The sequence below is a fragment of the Rattus norvegicus genome, chromosome 13, assembly GCF_036323735.1.
Source record: "Rattus norvegicus strain BN/NHsdMcwi chromosome 13, GRCr8, whole genome shotgun sequence".
NCBI classification, from domain to species: domain Eukaryota; kingdom Metazoa; phylum Chordata; class Mammalia; order Rodentia; family Muridae; genus Rattus; species Rattus norvegicus.
In genome coordinates, this window is record NC_086031.1 from 105,525,185 (window position 1) to 105,546,427 (window position 21,243).

At 48.1% G+C, this 21,243-nt stretch overlaps 1 long non-coding RNA gene across 1 annotated transcript; it reads left to right on the forward strand.

Annotated features, from left to right (window-relative positions):
• The first annotated feature begins 6,749 nt into the window (after nt 1-6,749).
• On the forward strand, nt 6,750-19,921 carry LOC120096352 (uncharacterized). The gene is made up of 2 exons (XR_005492760.2): nt 6,750-8,229; nt 14,913-19,921. It is a non-coding gene; the product is annotated as an uncharacterized LOC120096352 (long non-coding RNA).
• Nucleotides 19,922-21,243: the final 1,322 nt, after the last annotated feature.

Sequence of the window (21,243 nt, forward strand, 5' to 3'; positions counted from 1 at the left end):
TGGCCAGATTACGGAAACAACCTGGTGGATGAATGGATAAAGAAAACAGGAGAGGGCTGGAGAGATGGCTCAGTGGTTAAGAGCACCGACTGCTCTTCCCAAGGTCCTGAGTTCAAATCCCAGCAACCACATGGTGGCTCACAACCATCTGAAACAAGTCTGATGCCCTCTTCTGGTGTGTCTGAAGATAGCAACAGTGTAATCATAATATATAATAAATAAATAAAATATTTAAAAAAAAAAGAAAGAAAGAAAACAGGAGATACACAGATATATAAAGATATGTTTTATCTCTATGATTTGTCTGTGTAAAGAAGGAAATACACTCCCTGCAACATGGATAAACTTGGGAGACCTCATGCTAAGTAAGATAATCTAGAAACACTAGAACAAACGCTGGGCAGATAAAGAGCAGGGCAGCCAAGGAGTAAAGGAGTCAAGGAGTAAAGGAAATGGAGAGACCCTCACCTGCTGACTAAAGCTACCGCCTTTTATCTGTAAGACCTAATTCATTGTGTGGAGACTTGAGAACCACTGTTAAAATAATGGTTCTGAGGCTGGGGGTTTCCTCAGTGGGGAAATGCTTAGTTAGCAAGAGAATTGCCTGGGGTTCAGTTCCCAGCCCAGAAAAAGATAAAATAATCTATTAATTACTGATAATGTATAATACATTAGATCTTAAGCATTCAGACCACCCAGTAAAGGGTACCTACGGAGGAGGTCGTTGTGAAACAGCTGGCTTTATTTGGTAACTATGTCACAGCATTTATCAGGTGTCTGCATCTTAAAATATATACAGCTTTTGTCAGTCATTCCTCAATCAAGCAACAATTGTCTTGTTACAAAGTCTTCCTGACAACATCAAAATCCAAGAGATTCAAACCCTACTGTTTAGGACTTTCTTCAGCTACAGAGGAAGTCATGTAATGCAAGAAACACAACCAACTGATACTTTGGATATGCTCATCCCACAGGAGTTTCAAACTTACTTTCTTTTAAGTATTGTCATTCTGTAGCTGACTATTATATTCATTGGAATAGACATTTGCAAATGTTACATTTGTCGAAGGACCCTGCCAGAGAGACCAGGCATAACTTCTGTCACAGTGAAGGGCACTTGGCAAAAGCAGATCAAGGGCTGTGTTGCCTGTGATGCTTGCTTGCTGGCTGGCTGGCTCGCTCCCTCGCTCCCTCACTTGCTTACTTGGCTTCAGTGCTCAGGCCAGGACCTTTCACACCACAAGCAAGTTCACTATGCCCCTGACCCTTTTGAGACAGGGTTGTTTCCAGTTTGTCAAGAAGCTAAGTTTATGTAACCTTGCTGGTCTCCTCCTTCTGCCTTTGGCTTTGCCTCACCTCACCTGGCTGAACTGTTGCAGCTTCTGAACAAGAAGCTCATCCTTTGCCTGATGATTTACTCCTCCTCTTTATTTTGTTGAGATTGGGTCTCACTATGATGGCAGGCTGACTCAAATTCACAGAAATCCACCTGCCTTTGTCTCCTGGCTGAGCTGAGGTTAAGGACAAGCACCACCAACACCTGGCTCTTCATTCCATGGAAATGATACATATTGAAAAGATGTTTGCACTCAGCTTGCTGAGTGAGCTCGTGGGCATAGTTCTTAAAGTTATCCTAAAGGTGTACTCGTCCTATGACTCATCACCTTGTGGAACGCAGAAATAGAAGACAGTTATCTGTGCTCTCTGCCAATGTCCAGTGTGTGTGTGTGTGTGTGTGTGTGTGTGTGTGTGTGTGTGCGCGTGTGTGTGTGTGTGTGTGTGTGTGTGTGTGCGTGTGTGTGTGTGTGTGTGTGTGTGTGTGCTGTAAAACTAGAAAGGCGATTGTGAGAGAATATGAGGAGCTCTTAAAGGAGGTGAGGAATAGAGAGGGTGAAGGAAAGAAGAGGGGGCACCCACCTGGAGGACAGAGGAGGGAGGGAACCAGGAAAGGCCAGGCGGGAGGAAAATATTAAAATCAAACATGGTGACCTGTGGGCAGAAGATGCTGTGCAGACGCCCACTATTTTGTGTGCTAAACTCACAGACAAGTGAACAATAACATGGATTTACACAAAGTTAACGAATTAGTTTTAAAATCAATGGGGTTTAAAGTCAGTTCTAAAATAAAGCAACTAGACTGGAAAATATGGCTGTAGATACTAACAGAGAAAATTATTTTTGGTACTCAACCTGGATATTGGAAATTTTTTTAGGTTTTGGGATGTTTGGAACGAATCAGGTATAAGAATACTTTTTCAGCCATAAATTATGTGAAATATAAATACAGATCAAGTGTTTCTGATGCAAATCTAGCATTTGAATGGAAATGTGCTGAAGGTTTAAAAATACTCATAAATTTGGAAGAGTTCTCATGAAAAAACCGCAGTGAACTGAAAAAATTGTATACTGACTATATGTGTTTAACCGATATCTTTGAGATGCTCGGAGGGAGCAAATGTGTTATTAAAATGAATTTTTCTCTCACCTGCTTCTCTTTTTACTACAAGAGCATGTTCAGTTCTGTGTGTGGCTTGCATCCCGAGTCTGTTGGTAGCTTGCCTGGGAGAATAGCCCCCAGACAGATGAGTCCAATCTATGACACTTTTTATTTATACGCAGTGGGAAAGTTTTACTTTTAACATCTCTGTGTGTTTTTTGTTTTCTCACCTAGAACTGAGGGTAACGATGTCTTTACCTCAGGAGTTGTTTTAGGAATGATTGACTCCTGTCTGGTGCAGAGTGATGACCCTCTGTAACTAAACCACCTCACCGGTACTGATCAGTATGTGGTCCTGACAGGTTCCTGTCTGGTATGCATAGTTTGCATTTAGTTCCCTTGTATTGTTGGGTAAGGGAATCCAGTGTATTTTCTCCCTGCTTATGTTCGGGCTAATGTTTTAAAATCTGCAAATTCCCCAATAGGGCATGAGGGAACGATAAGTGATATATCCAACAGCAGATGGGAACATTTAGAAAAACTAAAAGAGAGAGGGAAAAGGAATTTGACCAGGAGACCCTAGTCTACAAGGGACATGAAGTGCCACTGGAGAGAGGTTTTAGGTACAAGCTGGAGATAAGCAGGAAGGACTGAGAGCAGCTGACAGGGACACCAAGGACAGAGGTTAGTAAGCAAATGGATGACCACCCTTCAGCACAGCAACACGCTCAGGGGGGACCTCCTTGCCCAACTGCCCCCTATAACTATTTTTGGCCACACTCAATTTCAGAAAGTGACACAGGTCCCAATCCAGTCACTGTGGCTCTCAGAGAGCTCATTCCCAGGGCTCCCTTGCCTCCTCCTGCCTCTGGAGTCTTTTCCCACACCTAAGCAATTAAAATATTTGGAAGGCCTTTCTTCTACAGGGAGACCTTTGCAGACCTCTGTGAGTGAATGAAATGAGGTCCCCTGCTTTCTGGACTCGCTGCCCTCTCTTCTCCCCAGCATTCAGTCAGCAGAAGACACACTACTTACTACCTGGGACACTACAGAGCTTGTCACCTCCCAACTCAGTGCCTGCTCCAAGCAGCACTGAATGAATTATTGTCACAAAGTTGATTCTTGTTTGGGCTACAGGGGAGGAAAAACCCCGCTAATGTGGAAAGAAAGAAGCCACTGTTCAACTGTGACTCACGGGCTTGGTGCCCAATACAGGGTTCAGCTTTGTTCTGAACTTTTGTGGCTCCAAATTTATGGTGAATTAGTGAGATGAGAGGGAGCCAGAGCTGGGGAGCTCAGGGATGTGATTCACTTCTTGTCACCGTCTGCAGTGTGAGTTTGGGCTTGGTGTACAAAATGCTAAGGTGACTTCTCACCTTCCAAGTTCTGCTTTTCTAAAGTTAGACTGCTGTTGGGCAGGAACACTGAGGGCAGTCACACTTGGATAGACACGGGTCATCAGTCACTAGACCTGGTAGGACGTATCTAACATGGTTAAGTTAGGCTGTAGGCTCACAGGCTTAGGAATCACAGAGACCGGTGGTTAGGGACTCTGTCCTCCACGTGTCAGCATGGCTGCCATAAGTCAGTGTGGTTATGATGACCAGCATGCAACCCTCACAGAACTGACCCATTGACACAGGAAGTGGAAGGAGAGCATGAGGCAGCCCATGAGAGCCCTTCCTTCGCTGAGGACATGTAAGTGACTAACAATGGCTAAGGTGAAGACAAACTTTTCCTTGATGGTGAAGCTGCCTGTAAGTTGTCCAAGTTCCTCTAAGAAACTCCTCCCCCATGCTTCTGTAAGCAACTGCAGTTAAACTTATCGGCTCACTAAGTTAGACTTGAGTGGCAGCATGCTTTGGTCTGCTGTTGCCCTATCTGGGGGAGTAACATTTGTTCATGTCTTCCTGCCAGAGTCAGCCAACATCAGCGTACGTGGACAGAGACCAGATAGTTTGGCCACTGTCTGTGTTCTCATCCAATCAGGTTCCGACACACTCTTTCTCTTTTTTTTCTAACTTTATTCTCCGCCCCTAAGCCAAAATCTGATTACATAATGAGGCACACAGTTAGTAATCTCCAACACTGATTTTTAATGAACGTAGTTCCATTTCCTATCTGGAAAGGGTTGAACCTATTTAAAGGCTGTTCTGTGCCCCAACAGCTACTGTGCATTAGAAATCAGATGGACATTTAAACCATATTAGAGGGAAATCAAACAGCTCAAACTAGGTTAACGTTTTCACAGCAGAGATCCATAGCTGTTGAGGAGGGAGACTGCAGATCAGCATATGTCTATGAAATCAAAACTACTGCAGTGGATCTGTGTAGGTTATGGGTTCTGCTGTGCTTACCCCATGCTGCTGTCGCTGGCTGGATGTTGGGCCATAAGGAAGCTGCAGGGCACCACTGGGGTGTGTGTGTGTGTGTGTGTGTGTGTGTGTGTGTGTGTGTGTGTGTGTATGAGAGAGAGAGAGAGAGAGAGAGAGAGAGAGAGAGAGAGAGAGAGGGGAAGTGCAGTCTGAGGTGGTGCAGGAGAGCTGGAGCTGGCTCTGGGGTCCCTGGGGCCTACAAGGAGGACAGGGATGTCTGGTTCTCAGGCTCTCAGACACCCAGGCCCAACTGGGAGCTGCAGAAGAGTTGAGAACAGAGTGGGGGCCCAGGACTGGATCTAGCCTGGGTCCAGGGGTAAAATGGGGGGCTCCGGCTGGTCCCTCAGGGGGAGTTCTTGGCTTGTTGGTGTTTGGCTTGAGCTTGGGCTCTGTGGTGGCCATGACTGGGAGCACAGAGAGGCCTTCTATGGGAGATTAGATGGCAGCTCTATAGGTAAAGGCCTTCTCTATGGCTCCCCATAGCGAATCCCAAGGAAAAGAGGCAGTCCATGGCTTTAAGGCATTTATTGTCATGGAGGAAAGTAGATGAGTAAAACCATATCCCACTTCTCAGGGTGGGCCTGAGATTAAGTATCATTTGCAGGGAGGAGTGTCTGGGAAGGAAAGCTTATTGACTAAGCCCTCCAGGCCTTTAGGTACCTCATTAAAATGGAGAGTTGTCTTGAGTCTATGTGACCACAGGCCATGTTCTCTACATATGGAGGGGTTTGGGGTGTTTGCCCTTATGTGACTGATGGCAACAAATCTATTGGGGGGAAGAGGGGAGGGCTGTGGCTAGTGACAGGGGCCTGGTGCTCGGGAATCAGGTGAAACTCCTACCTTCCCTTCAGGGTCTCCAGGGTTTCAAGCTCAACCAGGAACCAGGCTATCTTTCATGGTCCCACAGATCTGTCACCTGCCACTCGCCCTGCCTACCTCCAACTTCTTCTAGGTTAATAGCAAGATGATCATTAACACACTGGCTCCTTGTCCTGGGTACCAGATGTTTCCGTGGAGTTTCGGAACAGCAGATACGAGTATGAGGATTTGGACAGCCTAGAATGTTATAGCTTGATGGAGTGCACCAGGCTCACGATACTCCCCAGTGGAAGGAACTGCACCGCCTTCACAACACTCCTGGAGAGCATACTGACCATCTCAAGGGGAAGAGGGAAATGTTGGGGTGGGCAGTGTGGGAGGGGAGAAGGATACAGGTCGAGTGTGAGAGTCACATTCTCTATAAAAGCTGCTCTCTCTGCTCACCGGTGCTTACAACAACTGCTGAAGAAACGAGCAAGACCTTTCCCTGACCAAGACCTTTCTTCATAGCCAGACGTATTGGTCCAGGCCTTGTTTTCCTAGCACTTGAGAGGCTGAGGCAGGAGGACTGGTAAGAGTTTCAAGCCAGTCTTGGCCACTGAGACCCTGCCCCCAAAGTAGAAACAAAACATAAACCCTGCTGGAGAAAAATACCTAACCTCCCCGCTCCCTGTTCATCCCCAAGAGGCCTCCCATTGCGCCCTCACTTTTGGGTTCAAATTCAAATCTGAACCCACCAGTATCTTCAAGTTCACCGCCCAATACCCTTTACGCGAGAGGCAGCCCACCACGTGTCCTCCTCTGAATGCCGTTGTATAGACTCCCCTCTCAATGTCCTCCCCCCTCCCTTCCATTTTCTATTGGCTTTTTCGTAACTTGGGTGCCGCCATCCCTGTCACCCTTTTGACCTTGGCCACTTCCTGTGACCGCTGAGATTTCCATCAGAATCTATTACAGGACAGCGTGGTCACATGACTCTTGGTTTCTCTGGCTCCTTAGCCGGCTTGGGCCCAGGTAAGACTACAACCTCCTGGGGTTGGGGATTTAGCTCAGTGGTAGAGCATTTGCCTAGCAAGCGCAAGGCCCTGGGTTCGGTCCCCAGCTCCAGAAAAAAAGAAAAAGAAAAAAAAAAAAAAAAAAAAAGACTACAACCTCCTGCTAGGCTTCGCCAGGTGCCTTTACCACAGCAGTCTCTTGTGGAAGGAGCTCAGTGAATGTCGATGCATTAATAAAACAGGAAGAGGCGAGAGGAAGAGGGTTAGAATGACTCCACTCAAACAGCTTCGACCACGGAACACAACCGGCCTCACCCCTAGGCCTCTCCTCCAGGCCTTTCTCGGGTTCTTCCTCAGGCAATCCAAAGGCGCCATAGAAGCTGAGGCTGGCTCTGCACAAAGTCTTCACCCAGACTCAAGTCTCCAGCTCTGAGCTTCCTTCTTTCCCTCTTTCAGAACCGCGTTTCTTGTTTCACCGCTCAGGGTCCCTCTCTTTCCGCATCTCTGCACCTTCGTCTTCATCGGCGCTGTTTCAGGCACAGGTTTCTATGCCTATTTTTGTGTGTAGGAGTTTGTGCCCTGTCTCCTGCGCCGAGGCTGAAGTTTTACAAGCTCCCAGAGTTCTCTGTTGAGCCCACCCTAGCGCTATGTGTGCGCACGGTGGAGGTTGCCCCCTTCAGTGTCCCTGACTTGTTTTGGGGTAATTCACACCTACCGTCTCCACCATCACATCTACCCAACCCCACAGAGGGGAGATTTGGAATTTAGCCTTCCCAGGGTTGTGATTCACTAAAACACTAGGTCTTCCCTACTGCAAATGGAAACTAGTTTAAATATGTCAATAACTCTCGGCCATCCATCTGCACAGCATATGATTTGGTGGGTTATTTATTTGAGAGATTAGAAGGTTGAGCTAAATCATTTCCTCACACACCCAGTGGACTGACTTCGCTTGGGAAGTGTTTGCTAAAGTTAGGAGTGTGCCTGTGACCTTGGCCCTATTACCACTAAACCAACTAGGATGCAGGCCCAGAGGCCTGGCAGACAGGGAACTTGGCGACAGCTCCTTTGAAAAAGAGCAGGCTACCCTGCAGATGACCAATTATAGGTCCCTGAGGCTTCTGGAGCAGACTCAGCCTGGCTCCTGGCATACAGCTTCCCCACTAAATGCTCCTTGTTTGAGAGTCTTTCCCACTTCAGCAGGTGGGAACAAGTCAAGGTAAAGAAACGAGGGTCAGAGCCAGGCACCTGAGTTAGGCGCGTACATGCGTGAGGGCTGCATCCTGTAAGCTGCCACTATGCTGCTGTCCCATCCTGAGGAGATGGCTTGACCTCTCTAAAGGGAGACAGTGACAACTTTCATGTGCTCCCTGGTAGTTAACTAAGAAAATCTGAGCACAGGCTCTGTACTGTGCTTGAGAGCCAGCCTCAGGGGTAGCTCTTCACTGTGCTTAGCAATGGTTCTAATATGCCATATTTGACGTGACTGTAAAACCAGGCTGGCACTGGCTGGGCTCTCAGCCCACCCGCCCTCGTCACTCCTGCCTTCTCCCAAGGTGACCCAGCACTGGTCTGCCAGCTCTGTCCAGAGCTGCTGAGTGAGGTAAGAATCCTGGCCAGCATCTGGCTGCCTGGCCATGACCCCTGAGCTGGAAGCGGTGGGTGGGGGAAGGAACAGAAGGGACAGGAGAGAAACAGTGTTAATGGGTAGACCAGGACTCCGGAGGAAGTGGGTTTGTGGTGGGGCTCGCACGGGATAAAGAGAGGAGTTTGGGTGGAGTTTGGGAGGGTTTTTAACAGGAAGGAAGGCAGTTGAGAGAGAAAACACTACCTTCTACTTCTTTGCAGTCATGTTCTGAAATGAATCAGAGACAGTGGAGAGGTGCCTGCCGAGATGCACTGAACACAGGCCTTGCCTTTCTCCTTTAATGTTTATGGGATGGGGCAGGTGGGGTGTCATTAGCTCACCTGTAACCCCCCAAAGTAATAAGTTTTGTGGACGGTCAGGCCATTGGACCATCGACCACGACCTTTCAGCCTAAAGTCTTCTTGCACAACCTGATGTTACTTCCACAGGCAATCTGTCTTGAAATTTTCATGTGACTTTTTTTTTTTTTCTTGCTTGTTAGCCGCATAATTAGAGTCATGAGAGAAAAACACCAGTGTTACCCCAGTTCTGTGGTGTGTGGTCAAGGAGGCATCTTGAGAAGGGATTCAGAGTACCTCAGGTGGCTGGGAGGGTGACAGAGCTGGCCCAAGGCTCCTCATCCTTTGTCTTTAGCTGTCCAGGTTTGAACTGCTGGATCAGACACAGGGCTGGCTCCCATGGTGCACCAGATGGCCCTTAGCACACCAGGAAGCAAAAGCCACAGGGAAGCATGACTTCAGAAGCCCAGAGCACTGCAGGCCTGTGGAGCCATGCTCCCACCTCCTACATGTCTGTCCGTCTGTCAGCATCATCTTCTGTCTGTCCATCCCTCTCTACACATCTCATTTTCTCAGAGAGGGTTTTGATCTTTAGCACAGGCTTGAACCTGGGTCTCACTATGAAGCCCAGGTTAGACCCAAACTCTCAGCGATCCTCCTTCCTCAGCCTCCCAAATGCTAGGTTTACAGGCATTCAAGTTTGTCGCCCCTTTTCTGCCAGCTTCAAGAAGAACCAAAGGATGAGTCTGCCAAGGTGAGGCAGCCCCTCAACTTTCAGTCTTTTGCAAACTGAGCCCTTGTTACTTCTCAGCCTGGAGGAAACAACAGCCCCTACCTGAGGCCATCACAACCACATGAGCTTCCTGGTTACATCACTCTCCTATGTGCAGAAGCTCATCTCAACCTAAGACACATGGTCCTGGCCTGGCATTCTGTAGTCTCCACATTCCTCTGTCATCCGGCTACAGACATCCCCAAGCAATGTCACCCACTCCCTAAAGGCTGCACACTTTCCGCTCCCCCTGCCCGACAGATGCTTCAACTCTGTGCCTTCTGGGCTTATAGAAATGCTAACAAAGGGGATAGAGAGGAAGGAAGAAAAGGAGGAACAGAGGGAATGAAGGAGGGGGTAGGGAGGGAAGAGGAGGGGAAGGATGGAGGAGAGGAGAGGGAGAGAGAGTGGAGGGAAGGAAGGCATAGTTCAGAAGGGAGGAAAGAAGGGAAGAAGGGAAGAGGGGAGGGAGGGAGGGAGGAAGGGAGGGAGGGAGGAACCAGAGTTTGGTCTCTGCAAGTATTTCCCTAGGGGCTCTTGTCCACCTCAGCACCCTCTCCTAAGCCCTTCCACACACAGGCACACACAGGCAAGCAGAACCAAACCCTTAGGTTATGAAAGCTTCTAGCCTTACATCACCAACTATCTGCTGCTTTCAGTAGCCAGCAAGTTTCACCATACTTATTTCTTGTTGCCCCACCTCACCCTCGCCCTCATCCTCTTCTTCCTTTTTTCTGTCTGTTTCCTTTACTCTAGTTTTTATTTTGAGCCAGGACCTTTCTGAATTGCTTAAGCTAACCTTGAATTCACTATGTTTCAGGCTGTTCTTGAATTTTTGCTTCTCCTGCCTCAGGCTCCCACATAGCTGGGATCACAGGCCTGTACCCTCTGTCTGTAGTACTGGAGACTGAAAGTAGGGCCTGGCATCATTTAGGGATGATTCTGGAACTTGCTATGTAAACAAGGCTGGCCTTGAACCCATATTGATCTGCCTGCCTCTGCCTCCTGAGTGCTGATCTATAGCAGGTCCAGGCCAATCAGGGCTACACAGTAAAGAGCCTGGAGGGAGGGAGAGAGGGAGACAGAGATGTACAGAGACAGACAGAGAGACAGAGAGACAGAGACATACACAGAGATACAGAGAGAGACATAGAGACAGACACACACACATACACAGAGAGACAGAGACAGAGAGACACACACACAGATACAGAGAGACAGAGACATAGAGACAAACATACACAGATACACAGAGACAGAGATGTACAGAGACAGAGTGACAAAGAGACAGAGACAGAGAGACAGAGACACACAGAGATACAGAAAGAGACATAGACAGATACACTCACACATACAGATACACAGAGAGAGACAGAGAGACAGAGAGACAGAGGCAGATAGTCTGTCCATGCTAAGCTTGTGCTCTAGCATTGAGCTAAACCCTAGCCATCTTTAACTTCTTTTTTTTTTTCCTTCGGAGCTGGGGACTGAACCCAGGGCCTTGCACTTCCTAGGCAAGCGCTCTACCACTGAGCTAAATCCCCAACCCCTTTAACTTCTTTTAAACACAGATTGTTTCTCCATTTTCTTCCATGCCACTGGCTAAATCAATGCATAGCAAGCCAGGGTGAACACATTGCCAAATGTCCCAGCTTCTGGACTGCCTGATTAATCCATTGTGGCATCATGTCACCTACTCCTTCCAGCCATATCCCTTGCCTCCCTCCTTCCCATGCCCACAGCGGTCTCCTGAGTCTTGACTGAGCCACTCAGGTGCACAGACACCTATCAGAAGGTCCCTGCTTGGCAGTGTCTGCATTTGATCTGACTTCTATCTATGTATGAACTGCTACTTCTCAGTGAAAGCATGAGCTCTCAGACAAAGCCTGTCACATGTCTGAATATGTATGGCACATACAGGAAAAGCCTTCTGTAACTCAAGTCAGCTCACACCTGCTGAATATCACCCGCTACACTGTGTTCTAGGGAAAGAGATGAAAAGAGGAGCTGGTGTCCTCCATAGTACAGGGCAGCAGATCTCAAGCCTGCACAGTGGTATATCAGGACCACTGCAGGGCTGCTGAAAACAGATAGGGTGTGGGTAGAGAGAGGTGGCTCAGTGGTTAAGAGCACGTGCTGCTCTTGCAGAGGACCTAGATTCAATTTCCACATACCAGCTACCAAATGGCAGCTGACAACCATCTATAACTCCAGTTCCAGGGGATCTGACACCCTCTTCTGACTTCCATGGGATTCTGCATGCGTGTGGTATGCAGACTTATACTCAGGTATACATGTATGCATTAAAAATAAATATTAAAAATTATGCTGAGATGGCTCAGTGGGTAAAACTGCTTGCCACACAAGCTGGATAACCTGAGTTCAATCCCCAGAGAACCTGTATAAAAGTAGAAAGAGAAGACTGATTCCATACAGTTGTCCTCTGATCAGTACATGCACGTCATGCCGTGTATACACCCCGCCACCACTCAAAATGCTAATATATAAAATTAAACAAGAGAACAGACAAGCATATTCAAAGCTGGTTGTGGTAGCCTACTGCCCTATATTCCTAACACTTCCGAGACAAGCAGGGAGGTTTCACAGCAAGTCTGAGACTACCCTGACCTATGTATTGAGTTCCAGGACAGCCGGCAGCGAGTCTCAAAATAACAAAAACAGATTGGAGGCATGGAGGACACAGATCAGTAGAAGAATGTTTGTTAACAAGCTTGAAGGGAGCCCCAGGTTCAATCCGAGAATCACAGATGTTTAAAACAATTTAAAATTTAATCAATTATTTAAAAATTATTTATTTATTAAAAATAAATAAATAAATAAATAAATAAATAAATAAATAAATAATATTGCTACAGAGCCAGCCTCTAGAGTTAGGTCTAGGGTAGATCCCAAGAATGTGTATTTCGAGGTTCCTGGATGCCACTGCTGGCCCAGGGCTCACTGTTGGAGAACCACTATCATCAAACATGAACACATGGGGGTGGGGTGCACAGGGTCTCTCTATGTAGTCGTCACGGGCTGGAGATCACAATGCAGACCAGGCTAGTCTCGAACTCCCAGAGATCCAGAGTCACTTATTCCTGCCTCTGGAATGGGATGAAAGGTGTGTGCAAAACACCCAGAGAGATCTGACTTTTAAGATCCCTATTATTCTTCTGGATGATCTTAAGCCTTTTCCTGTACCAGACTTGTTTCTGGTAGATTTCCTGGTGTTTTCTTCACGATCGTCCCTGCTGGATTATGCCCTCTGCCCCTTATTTCATTCCTGGTCTCACGTTCCTCTTTCTTCTCCCCTCTGTCATATTTGAGCACTTTCTGTGTTCTACGCTCGACCTTGTCTCTTCTCGCTCACACACCTTCCTTGAGTGACATTATCCGTTCTTGCAGCTTTGACTTTCACCACATGTACCTGGCTGCACATCAGTACCCCAGCCCAGGTCGCCCTCCCCATAGTGATGCTGTCCCCAGGAGGCCTCAGCTGCCCGCCCATCTTATATCATCTGCACTGATGCCATCTTACGCTCTGCCTCACCCTTGCCTTGTGCTTTCTCACCACCTCTTGACGTCAGGAAATTCTCTTCAACTCTTCCCACCCGAACATGTTCGCTGAGCCCCATCCTTTCATGCACTGTATGTCTTTATCATCTGGACTCTCTTTGCTTCCCCCACCTGCCTTTCTTTGACCCAGCTTGGATCTTCAACACCTCTCTCCTCAGTCGTTTCAAAGAGGAGAGCCGCCATGAGCTGCTTGCTTCTCCAGCAACAGGGTTCAAGCCTTTACGTATCTTGTCTGATGTAATTGAGAGCTAATGATGAGGTTGCCTTTTACAGATGAGGGCACTAGGATACGAATTAGGACACCCAGAGCCCAGCTTGCTGGTAGTAACACCTAAGAACCTGGATTCTGTTTTCCCCCTTTCGTTCTATTTTATGTGCATAGGTGTTTTTTCCTGTATGTCTGTGCTGCACATGATCCAGAGGCTAGAACAAGGTGTCAGAAACCCAGGGGCTGCAGACTGGAGTTACAGACGATTGTGTGCTGCCATGAAAACCAAACTCACGTTCTCTGGAAGAGCTGCCAGTGCTCTTAACAGCTGAGCCATCTCTCCCTCCCAAGCCTGTATTCTTAACCACTCAACTACTGATGGATCCCACACTTGGTCAAGAGCTTTTTAGACCATATTATCCTAGACTAACTAGATCAAAGAATTCCAAATAGCCTGAGGCTAGGGCCCCTCAGATGATGATCCTGGGCAGTCAAGGTCATGGGTCCCTTAGGTGGCCATGGCTACTTTTGCTGCTCCAGCCTGCCCAAAGCTTGCACTCCCTACAGACTGCTGTCTGGTTCTTTTAAAACACCAAGGCAGCCTGGTCATTGGGAGGTGAAGGCAGGAGGTCCAGAGTTCAGCCAATTTGAGGCTAGCCTTGGCTATAGACAGCTGCCACCATGACACCTCCCACATTCCACCCCCTCTGCCTGTACAGGATGGCCTTCTGACCCTTTGCACCCTTGTGTCTGAATTTTCCTTCCCGTACTCCCAGCCTGGAGTCATACCTTGCACCAAGAGTTCCAGAACTTTCACACTTGCTATTTGCTTAGCCTTAGGGCCTCCCTCCTCCCTCCCTCTCCACCCAACCTTAACGTTAGCAAATATTTTCTCCCTTTGCTTGCGCTTGCTTTTGTGACACATTTAAAATGTCACCTCTGCAAGTCTCCTTGGGTGGTGGTAATCCCTCCTTTTTGTTCTCTTGGTAATTTGCCCCGTAAGTCTGACTTGCAGTTACTTGTTTGTATATTTATCTTCCCCCAAAAGACTTTGAATCTTAAGATCTGTGTCTCCTGTGTCTCCTTCATACTTTAACTCCATGACCTGGCCCGAGGTAGACAGTGAGTGAGTGAGTGAGTGAAAGAACCCGAGAGCTCCTCTCAAAGCTGCACACTGTGCCTGTCTCACACTATGCCTGCCTCCACCAGTGCGGGGGGGGGGGGGGGGGTCAAAGCAGTAAGTGGGATGCCACCTCACGGAGTGGCCAAGGCTAGGCGAGATGAACTCCTGTCAGAGGACAGCACAGTGCCTGCACATAGCAAGCACTCAGCTGTCCTGGTGTGAGGAACTGCTTAGAAAGCAGTCATCTTATGAAATATTCCAGACATATGTGTAGGGTGGGGTGGGGCATGGGGAGGGGAGGGACACATGGGAAATGTTCCCCCAGCTGATAGGTTTTTTTTTTAAAACTTGTATTTATTTATCGTTTTCCTGGTTGCTTTGATATTTCTTCATAAACGTTGATTTTAACAGACATTTGTCACTTTAGCTGCCAACACACACAAACATACATACAAACACTCCAGCCCCTGATCTGACTATATAAACCTCAGGAAACCACAGAGACACACAGATTCCCTCAGGAGGCAGACATTTCAGATGTGGCTCGGGGACACTGAAACATGTTAATTTAGAGAGAACCCTTAGTCCTCAGGCTATCTCTGTCTCAAAACCAGGAGTCAGGTGGGCAGGTAAAGTGCCAACTCTGGAACCAGGAAGTGACATTTTTATTTATTCCAGTGCCCAGGGACACCCAGAGTCGATGTCTGGAAACGGACTCCCTGTGAAGTGCAGACCGGTGGAGAGATGGTTACTCTGATTCCTCTCAGGGTGGAGCTCAACATTCGGAATGCTGGGACATTACATGGGTCCCTGATGATGGCTGTCAGAGGAAAAGGAGCACTGCCCAGTCAGAAAGTGATCTATTCTGAATCAATCAACCAAGTATAGGAAATGGGGGAAAGGGAGGATGGGTGTCTGGATGGAGGAAGCTGAACCCTGTAGTGAACTCTTTCTTCCACAGTGAGGAAACACAGGACCTGGCTGTGATCTTCATGGATTTAGTATCGAGGGTGTTATTGAAGTCAGGCTATTCTGTGTTAGAGAGCATTGGGGCTGAGAAAAAAACAGTCATGATAACCTTCAGAAATCGAAGATGCTTGTGACCTACAGAGCCCATGTCGTCAGCTCTGAGACTCTGTACTGTGCATCAGCACTGGGTCCTGGGTATCAGCACTGGACTGTATTCTGCCTCACAGAGACCTCAGTGAGCACAATCCACTTAGTAGTTTGTCAACTTGACACAAACCAGAGTCAGCTGGAAGCCGGGAACTTCAGTGAGGAATTGACTGCTTTAAATTGGCCCATGGTCATGTCTATAAGGTGTTTTCTTGACTGCTGATTGGTGTGGATGGGTTCTTGGCCCACTGTGGGTGGTTCCACCCCTGGGCAGATGGTCCTGGGCTGCAGATAGAGAAGCAAGTGTGAGAAGCCAGCCAGTAAGCAGCATTCCTCCATGGTCTGTGCTTCAGACCAGCAGGCCTCCCTTCCCTGCACTGGGGGCAGATTCTATGCAGAACCTGGGGACACTGTCTCTCTTCCTTGCTCCCTCCTGCTCTTTAGCAAGCTACCAGCCTTTAATTTCATTTTTCTGCCTGATGGCAGACTTAGTCGTCATTGCTTATCTCTTATTCCTTTACTGTAAGGGGAGGCTTGGTTGGACCGGATTCCACACAACCAAACTTTCTTTGGCTAGGTTTTCCCAGAAGCTTCTTGGGGTGGGGTAGGGGATATGTGGACTCCACAAAGGGCAAGGAAGGGGTCAAGTCGCCCAAGAGGGCAGCAATGCTGCAGACGACCTCAGTGTGAGGTTGTTCTCCACATTGTCAATCACAGACTGAGGCTGCTCTCTGGGTAGATCACATCCAGTCCTTTCACCTCTCTGTAGGCCCCAGGTAAGAATGGCCCCTCTACCTGAGAGCTGCCGAGGTGACTGCTGGCAGTACAAGTCCTGCTGGATTGTGTCCCCACAAACACAGGCAGAATCTCTAACTCCATCCAGCCCAGGGCTGAGCTTCAGGCTTTGTTGACTAGCAGTCAGATAGTCAGATAGTCAGAATTCACAAGAGACCTGAAAATAATTTTCCTTATGGTCACAACAGTCAGCCATTTTGTGGGAAGGAATATTGTTTTTCTTCTCCAACTTTCTGTTTGTTTGTGTGTATATTTCTTTTGAAACAGGGCCTCACTCGACAGCCAGGTTGTAGACCAAGTTAGCCTCACACTTATATCTGGGTCCCTAAATGCCAAGATTCCAGGTGTTTGCCTTCCCACCCTTCTCTCTTTCCTACAAGCTTTATATGCTGACACGTGAAAAAAGAGAACAAAATAGGTCCCTAAGGTGGTTGATATAGAAGAAGGAAACAGACGCCCAGGAAAATCTGCTCCATGACGCCCCTGGTGATGAGCTTGTCTGTCAGCAAAATGCCTGGTGTTTGAGAAGCTAGGGGTCGAGACGCCAGGGGACCCTCTCCTAGGTCTGTCACCTCCTCTGGTGTGGCCATGTCACCACTGAACCCCTTTGTCCTGCTTCTTCGGCCCCTTTGCACAATTCCAGAGGTGTTCATGAGGTAAGTAGTGGATATGGAAGGGCTTTGAGAAGCATCTGTTCACAAATAGGATGATTTTTTAATGACTTGGGCTTTTTAGTTGTGTGATGGGCAACTGAGAAGGAAGATGGAAGGAACAAAAGCTCAGAGCTTCCAATGGGCTCTCAACAAAGTCTGTCCCAGTGCAAGAACACGCTGACCCAGACCGACTGACATACTCCTTCACTAAGCCCCCCTTGGTGACTGTATTGACCCTCAAGAAACAGCTAATTAATAGAGGTCCAGAAAGAGCCCCAGAAGAACTAAGAGATGAGGAGAGTAGCCAGAAGGAGACTGTAAGAAGGGAGAGAGAGGTGGAGAGGGGAAAGAGGGGGAGGGGGGGGAGATGGAGAGGATAAGTGGAGACACAGAGGCAAAGGAGAGAGAGGAGATAAGATGGCCCAGCTGGAGAGAGGAAGAGGATGCCACTGGCAGGTGCCCTTGTAACAGCCAGTGTTCCCTCCCTGGGCACCGTTCTGTGGGAGGGGCATTTCCCACAATCTCTTCACGCCCCTGTTTCTCATCAGTCAGTTACCTTCCCGACCTAGTTAAGGTGAGAAGGGTTCTGGGGCAGCCTGACCTTGACCTTTACCCATCTCCTGAAGTTTGGTCAGAAGGTGGCAGGGAGGGACAGAAAGCAGAGCTGGCACACAGAGGGCCCTCAGTGAGCACGGCAGCCTGTAAATTGTTCTTTTGTTTTTCAGGCTTTACCAACATGATTTTATGCCATGTGACTGCTATTTCAGGAGCAGTAAATATTGCCGGCGGTCTGTTTAAAAAGGCCAATGACCTGAAATGTTGTGGTTATTTTTTTCTTCCTCTTCTTCTTCTTTTCTTTTCCATTTGAATTGTCTCCAAGAGGCAGGCCTGCTCAGGCACCATGCAATCAGTCTGAAACTCGCTGCCTTTAGTCTTCACGTTCCCTTTCTGTCTTGTCATGGGCCGGACTGGCAACATGCAACCAGCAGAGACAAGGATACAGAGGTAGAGAAAGCAGGGGTGTCCAGGGTGTACCTGGAAGAGGGTAGGGAGTACTCAGCTCTCTGCTGCCTGTCCTGCTTCCGGAGCTGGTGTTTGACCTATAATTACCATCTCTTTCCTCTGAGAAAATAGTGACACTGGGAGTAAGTGTGGAGCAGGGAAAAAAAGCATTACATAAAGGATGGAGGGTTTATAAATACAGTTAAAATTATAGGATGGTTTCCCCGTGTTTAGCTCTGAAGAGAGGGCTGGGAAGAGAGAAGAGGCCTTCTTCAACTTGACTTGGATCCTAAAATACCCAGGTGGGACTCTTTAGGGGCCAAGCCAAGCAGTTCCCCCAACCCTCACTCTGGATGTGAAAATACTGCTTAAAAACAAAGAGGGGTGTGCCCGACTGGTGTTGTGTCTTTGTGTGTGTGTATGAGTGTGCATATATGTGCGCCTGTTTTGAGGCGGGATCTTCCCTAAATTTCCCAGGCTGGACTAGAACTCACTCTGCAGCCCAGACTTGAACTTGTAATCCTCCCTCAGCCTCCTGAGTAACAAGGGTGGCGTGCCACCTGTCCAGCTGACCTCTCAAGCCTTTGAGAACCTACATCTTCCCATGTACCGATGAAATATAAGCCAGCGCGCTGGTCACAGCTCACTCACACCAGCTCTTTCCCCTTGCAACCACGAGAGACAATCACCTGAGTCAATCTGCTGAGACGGAGAATGCCGGCCTGCGGGTGCTGTACAAGCGGAGACATCTCACCTGTGTGAAACAGAAAGAAGAGCAAGCATGAGAGAGAAGCAAGGAAATGCAGCAGCAGAGGCCCTGCTCCCTGCTTCTTACGGTTCTTGGGGTCTAGACTCTGGCTTCTCCAACCTTTGCTTAATTTGGAGTCTCAACTATTTCACGGTGTGTGCCGTCACAGAAAGTCTTAACCAACGTGAGAGCGAATGCCATTGCCAAGGATTCTGCAGAAACATTGACAATATAAGTTCATCAGCTCAGGTTAGGTTTACGGGGTGAGTCTCACTCCCGTGCTCTCCAGAAAGGGAAGAGGGATGAAAGGTCCCAAGACAAATGTAAACAGTTGAAGAAGAGGAAGGACTGGAGAGAAGCCTGAGGTCTGACTCTGCCTTCATGGGGAATGAACTTTGCGGGAGCAGGACTCTGGAAGTGATGACAGTGATTGTCTTCCCATCGATCATCAGCATGTTTTTACTTTCATGGTCGGATCAGAAGCTATTCAGCCCATGGTTGCCACTCAGCAGAGCCTCAGAATGTTGCCTTGCTCTACCCTAGAGTTGGCCTCTCTGTGTAGAATGGTTCTGATCCTTTCCGAGTGCAAGCGAAGCAAATGGAATGGCTTGGCATGAGGTCAAAATGGCAGGGGGCTGGAAACAAGAAACCGACCTCCTGACCCGTTTGACCCCGCCCCTTACAGCCCCACCCCTCGTGGCCCCGCCCCTTATAGTCCCTGTCCAGTTTCCTCACCTGCCTGGATCGGCCATTTTTAAAACGCCTCTGGCTCTCACCTGTTACAGCTCCCTGATAGACCAATGGCTACCAGGAATATTTGACTACAGCAGCAGTTCTCAGCTGTGTGTTTTTACTCTCACAGGGGTCACATATGCTACATACCAGATGTTTACAATTCGTAACAGTAGCAAAATCACAGTTACCAAGTAGCAATGAGATAATGTTATGGTTGGCAGTCACCCTAACAAAAGGCGCTGTGTGAAAGGGTCGCAGCATGAGGAAGGTTGAGAACCACTGCTCTACAGTGTGTTTACTTCCCTCCAAAAACATCAGCAAAGTGGGGAAAGAAAATAAGAAAGGCGTTTTGTTTTCCAACATTTTAGATCATGTGATTCTTTTTCGGGCTTCAGGCCTCTTCCTAACACATCTCTAGATGTTCAAGGGATAGCAGGGTACAGGAGGTACTGCTCTTGGTTAAGTTCAAGCACCATCATCCACATGGGACCCGCTCACAACCAGCTGTGCCTCCAGCTCCAGGGAGACTCACCGCTCTGGCCTCCACAGGCACGTGCACTCACCTGACCTGCCACACACCTCTACACACTTATACACAGAATTTAAAGTAATAAATCTTTAAAAGCCTACCAGGTTAATTGCATTAAAATGTGTTTTCTGTAAAAAAGAAAAAAAATCAGAAAATAGCTAAAATAGCCTTTTATTCTTCCTGTCAGAACCAGTGTCTATTAATAATGAACATAAATATTATTTTTTTCTGTAGACATGCTATGGTTTAAAAATGTTTCCTCGTTGGCCATGGTGGTGCATGACTTTAACCCCAGTGCCCAGGAGGCAGAGACAGGCAGATCTCTGTGAGTTGGAGGCCAGTCTGCTCTACAAAGTGAGTTCCAGGACAGCTACACAGAGAAACCCTGTCTCGGGGAAGAAAAAAGTTTCCTCTAAATTTTATGTGTTGGAAACATAATCCCAACTGATGTTAATTATATTTGGAGATGGGGCCTTGGAGAGTTAGGATTCGATGAAGTCATGAAGGTGGGGGCCACGATGTAATTAGTGGCTTCTTAAGAGGGGGAAGAGTTTGAATACCGACCGCATGACAACTCAGTCTCACCATGTGACAGACAGCCTTTGTCATGGGACGACCTATCAGGAAGGCCCTCACCAAATGCCTAGCAGATGCTGGCACCACATTATTGGGTGTACCATAAACTGAGTAAATCCCTATTCTTTATAAGTTGTGGGGGCTGTGAGATTCTGTTATAGCAAAGGAGAATAGGTCGAGACGTTTGAATCCTTATACACGTGCCTCTGAGTGTGCTGGACAGAGGCGTGTCTCAGTGCCCAGCACACATGTGGTCAGGGGACAACTACAGAGTCTGTTCTGTCCTTCCAGCTCCTAGGTTCTGGGTCTCAAATTCAGGTCATCAGACTTGGCAGCAAACGCCTCTCCCCACTGAATGTCTCGCCGGCCCTGACTTCAATCGTAGGCAGTAATCCATTTTAGAGCACCTGGAGTTATTGAATCGATTTCCTACAGCTAGAGAGGCGATTGGTTAGATTGACCCTCCAGCACTTGCAGACTCACGTATCTATTTTGTGCAAACGTATGTTTTTCGAGGCTTGTGAGCAGCCAGCATTAATTCAGACCTAGCATGGAGGAAACCCTGGCCTGCTCCTTGTCCACCATTCAGGCATCGGGCAAGTTCTTCCAGGTTGCAGGGAACAACGTGGTTCCTCTCTGCCACACACCGCCCACCATCCCCGTCAGAACTAGACAAATTGGTATTTGTCCAGCCATCTGGAAATGCACTGAGAGCCTCTGAAGAGGACTCCTGTCCTAGGTGTGGCAGGGCAGGCTGAGCAGGTGTCCCTCAGGCACTGTGCATGAGGCCCACTAGCATCTTCCGGGCCTAGGACAGGAGCAGACACAGGGGCACACCCATGGATTAAAGCCCCA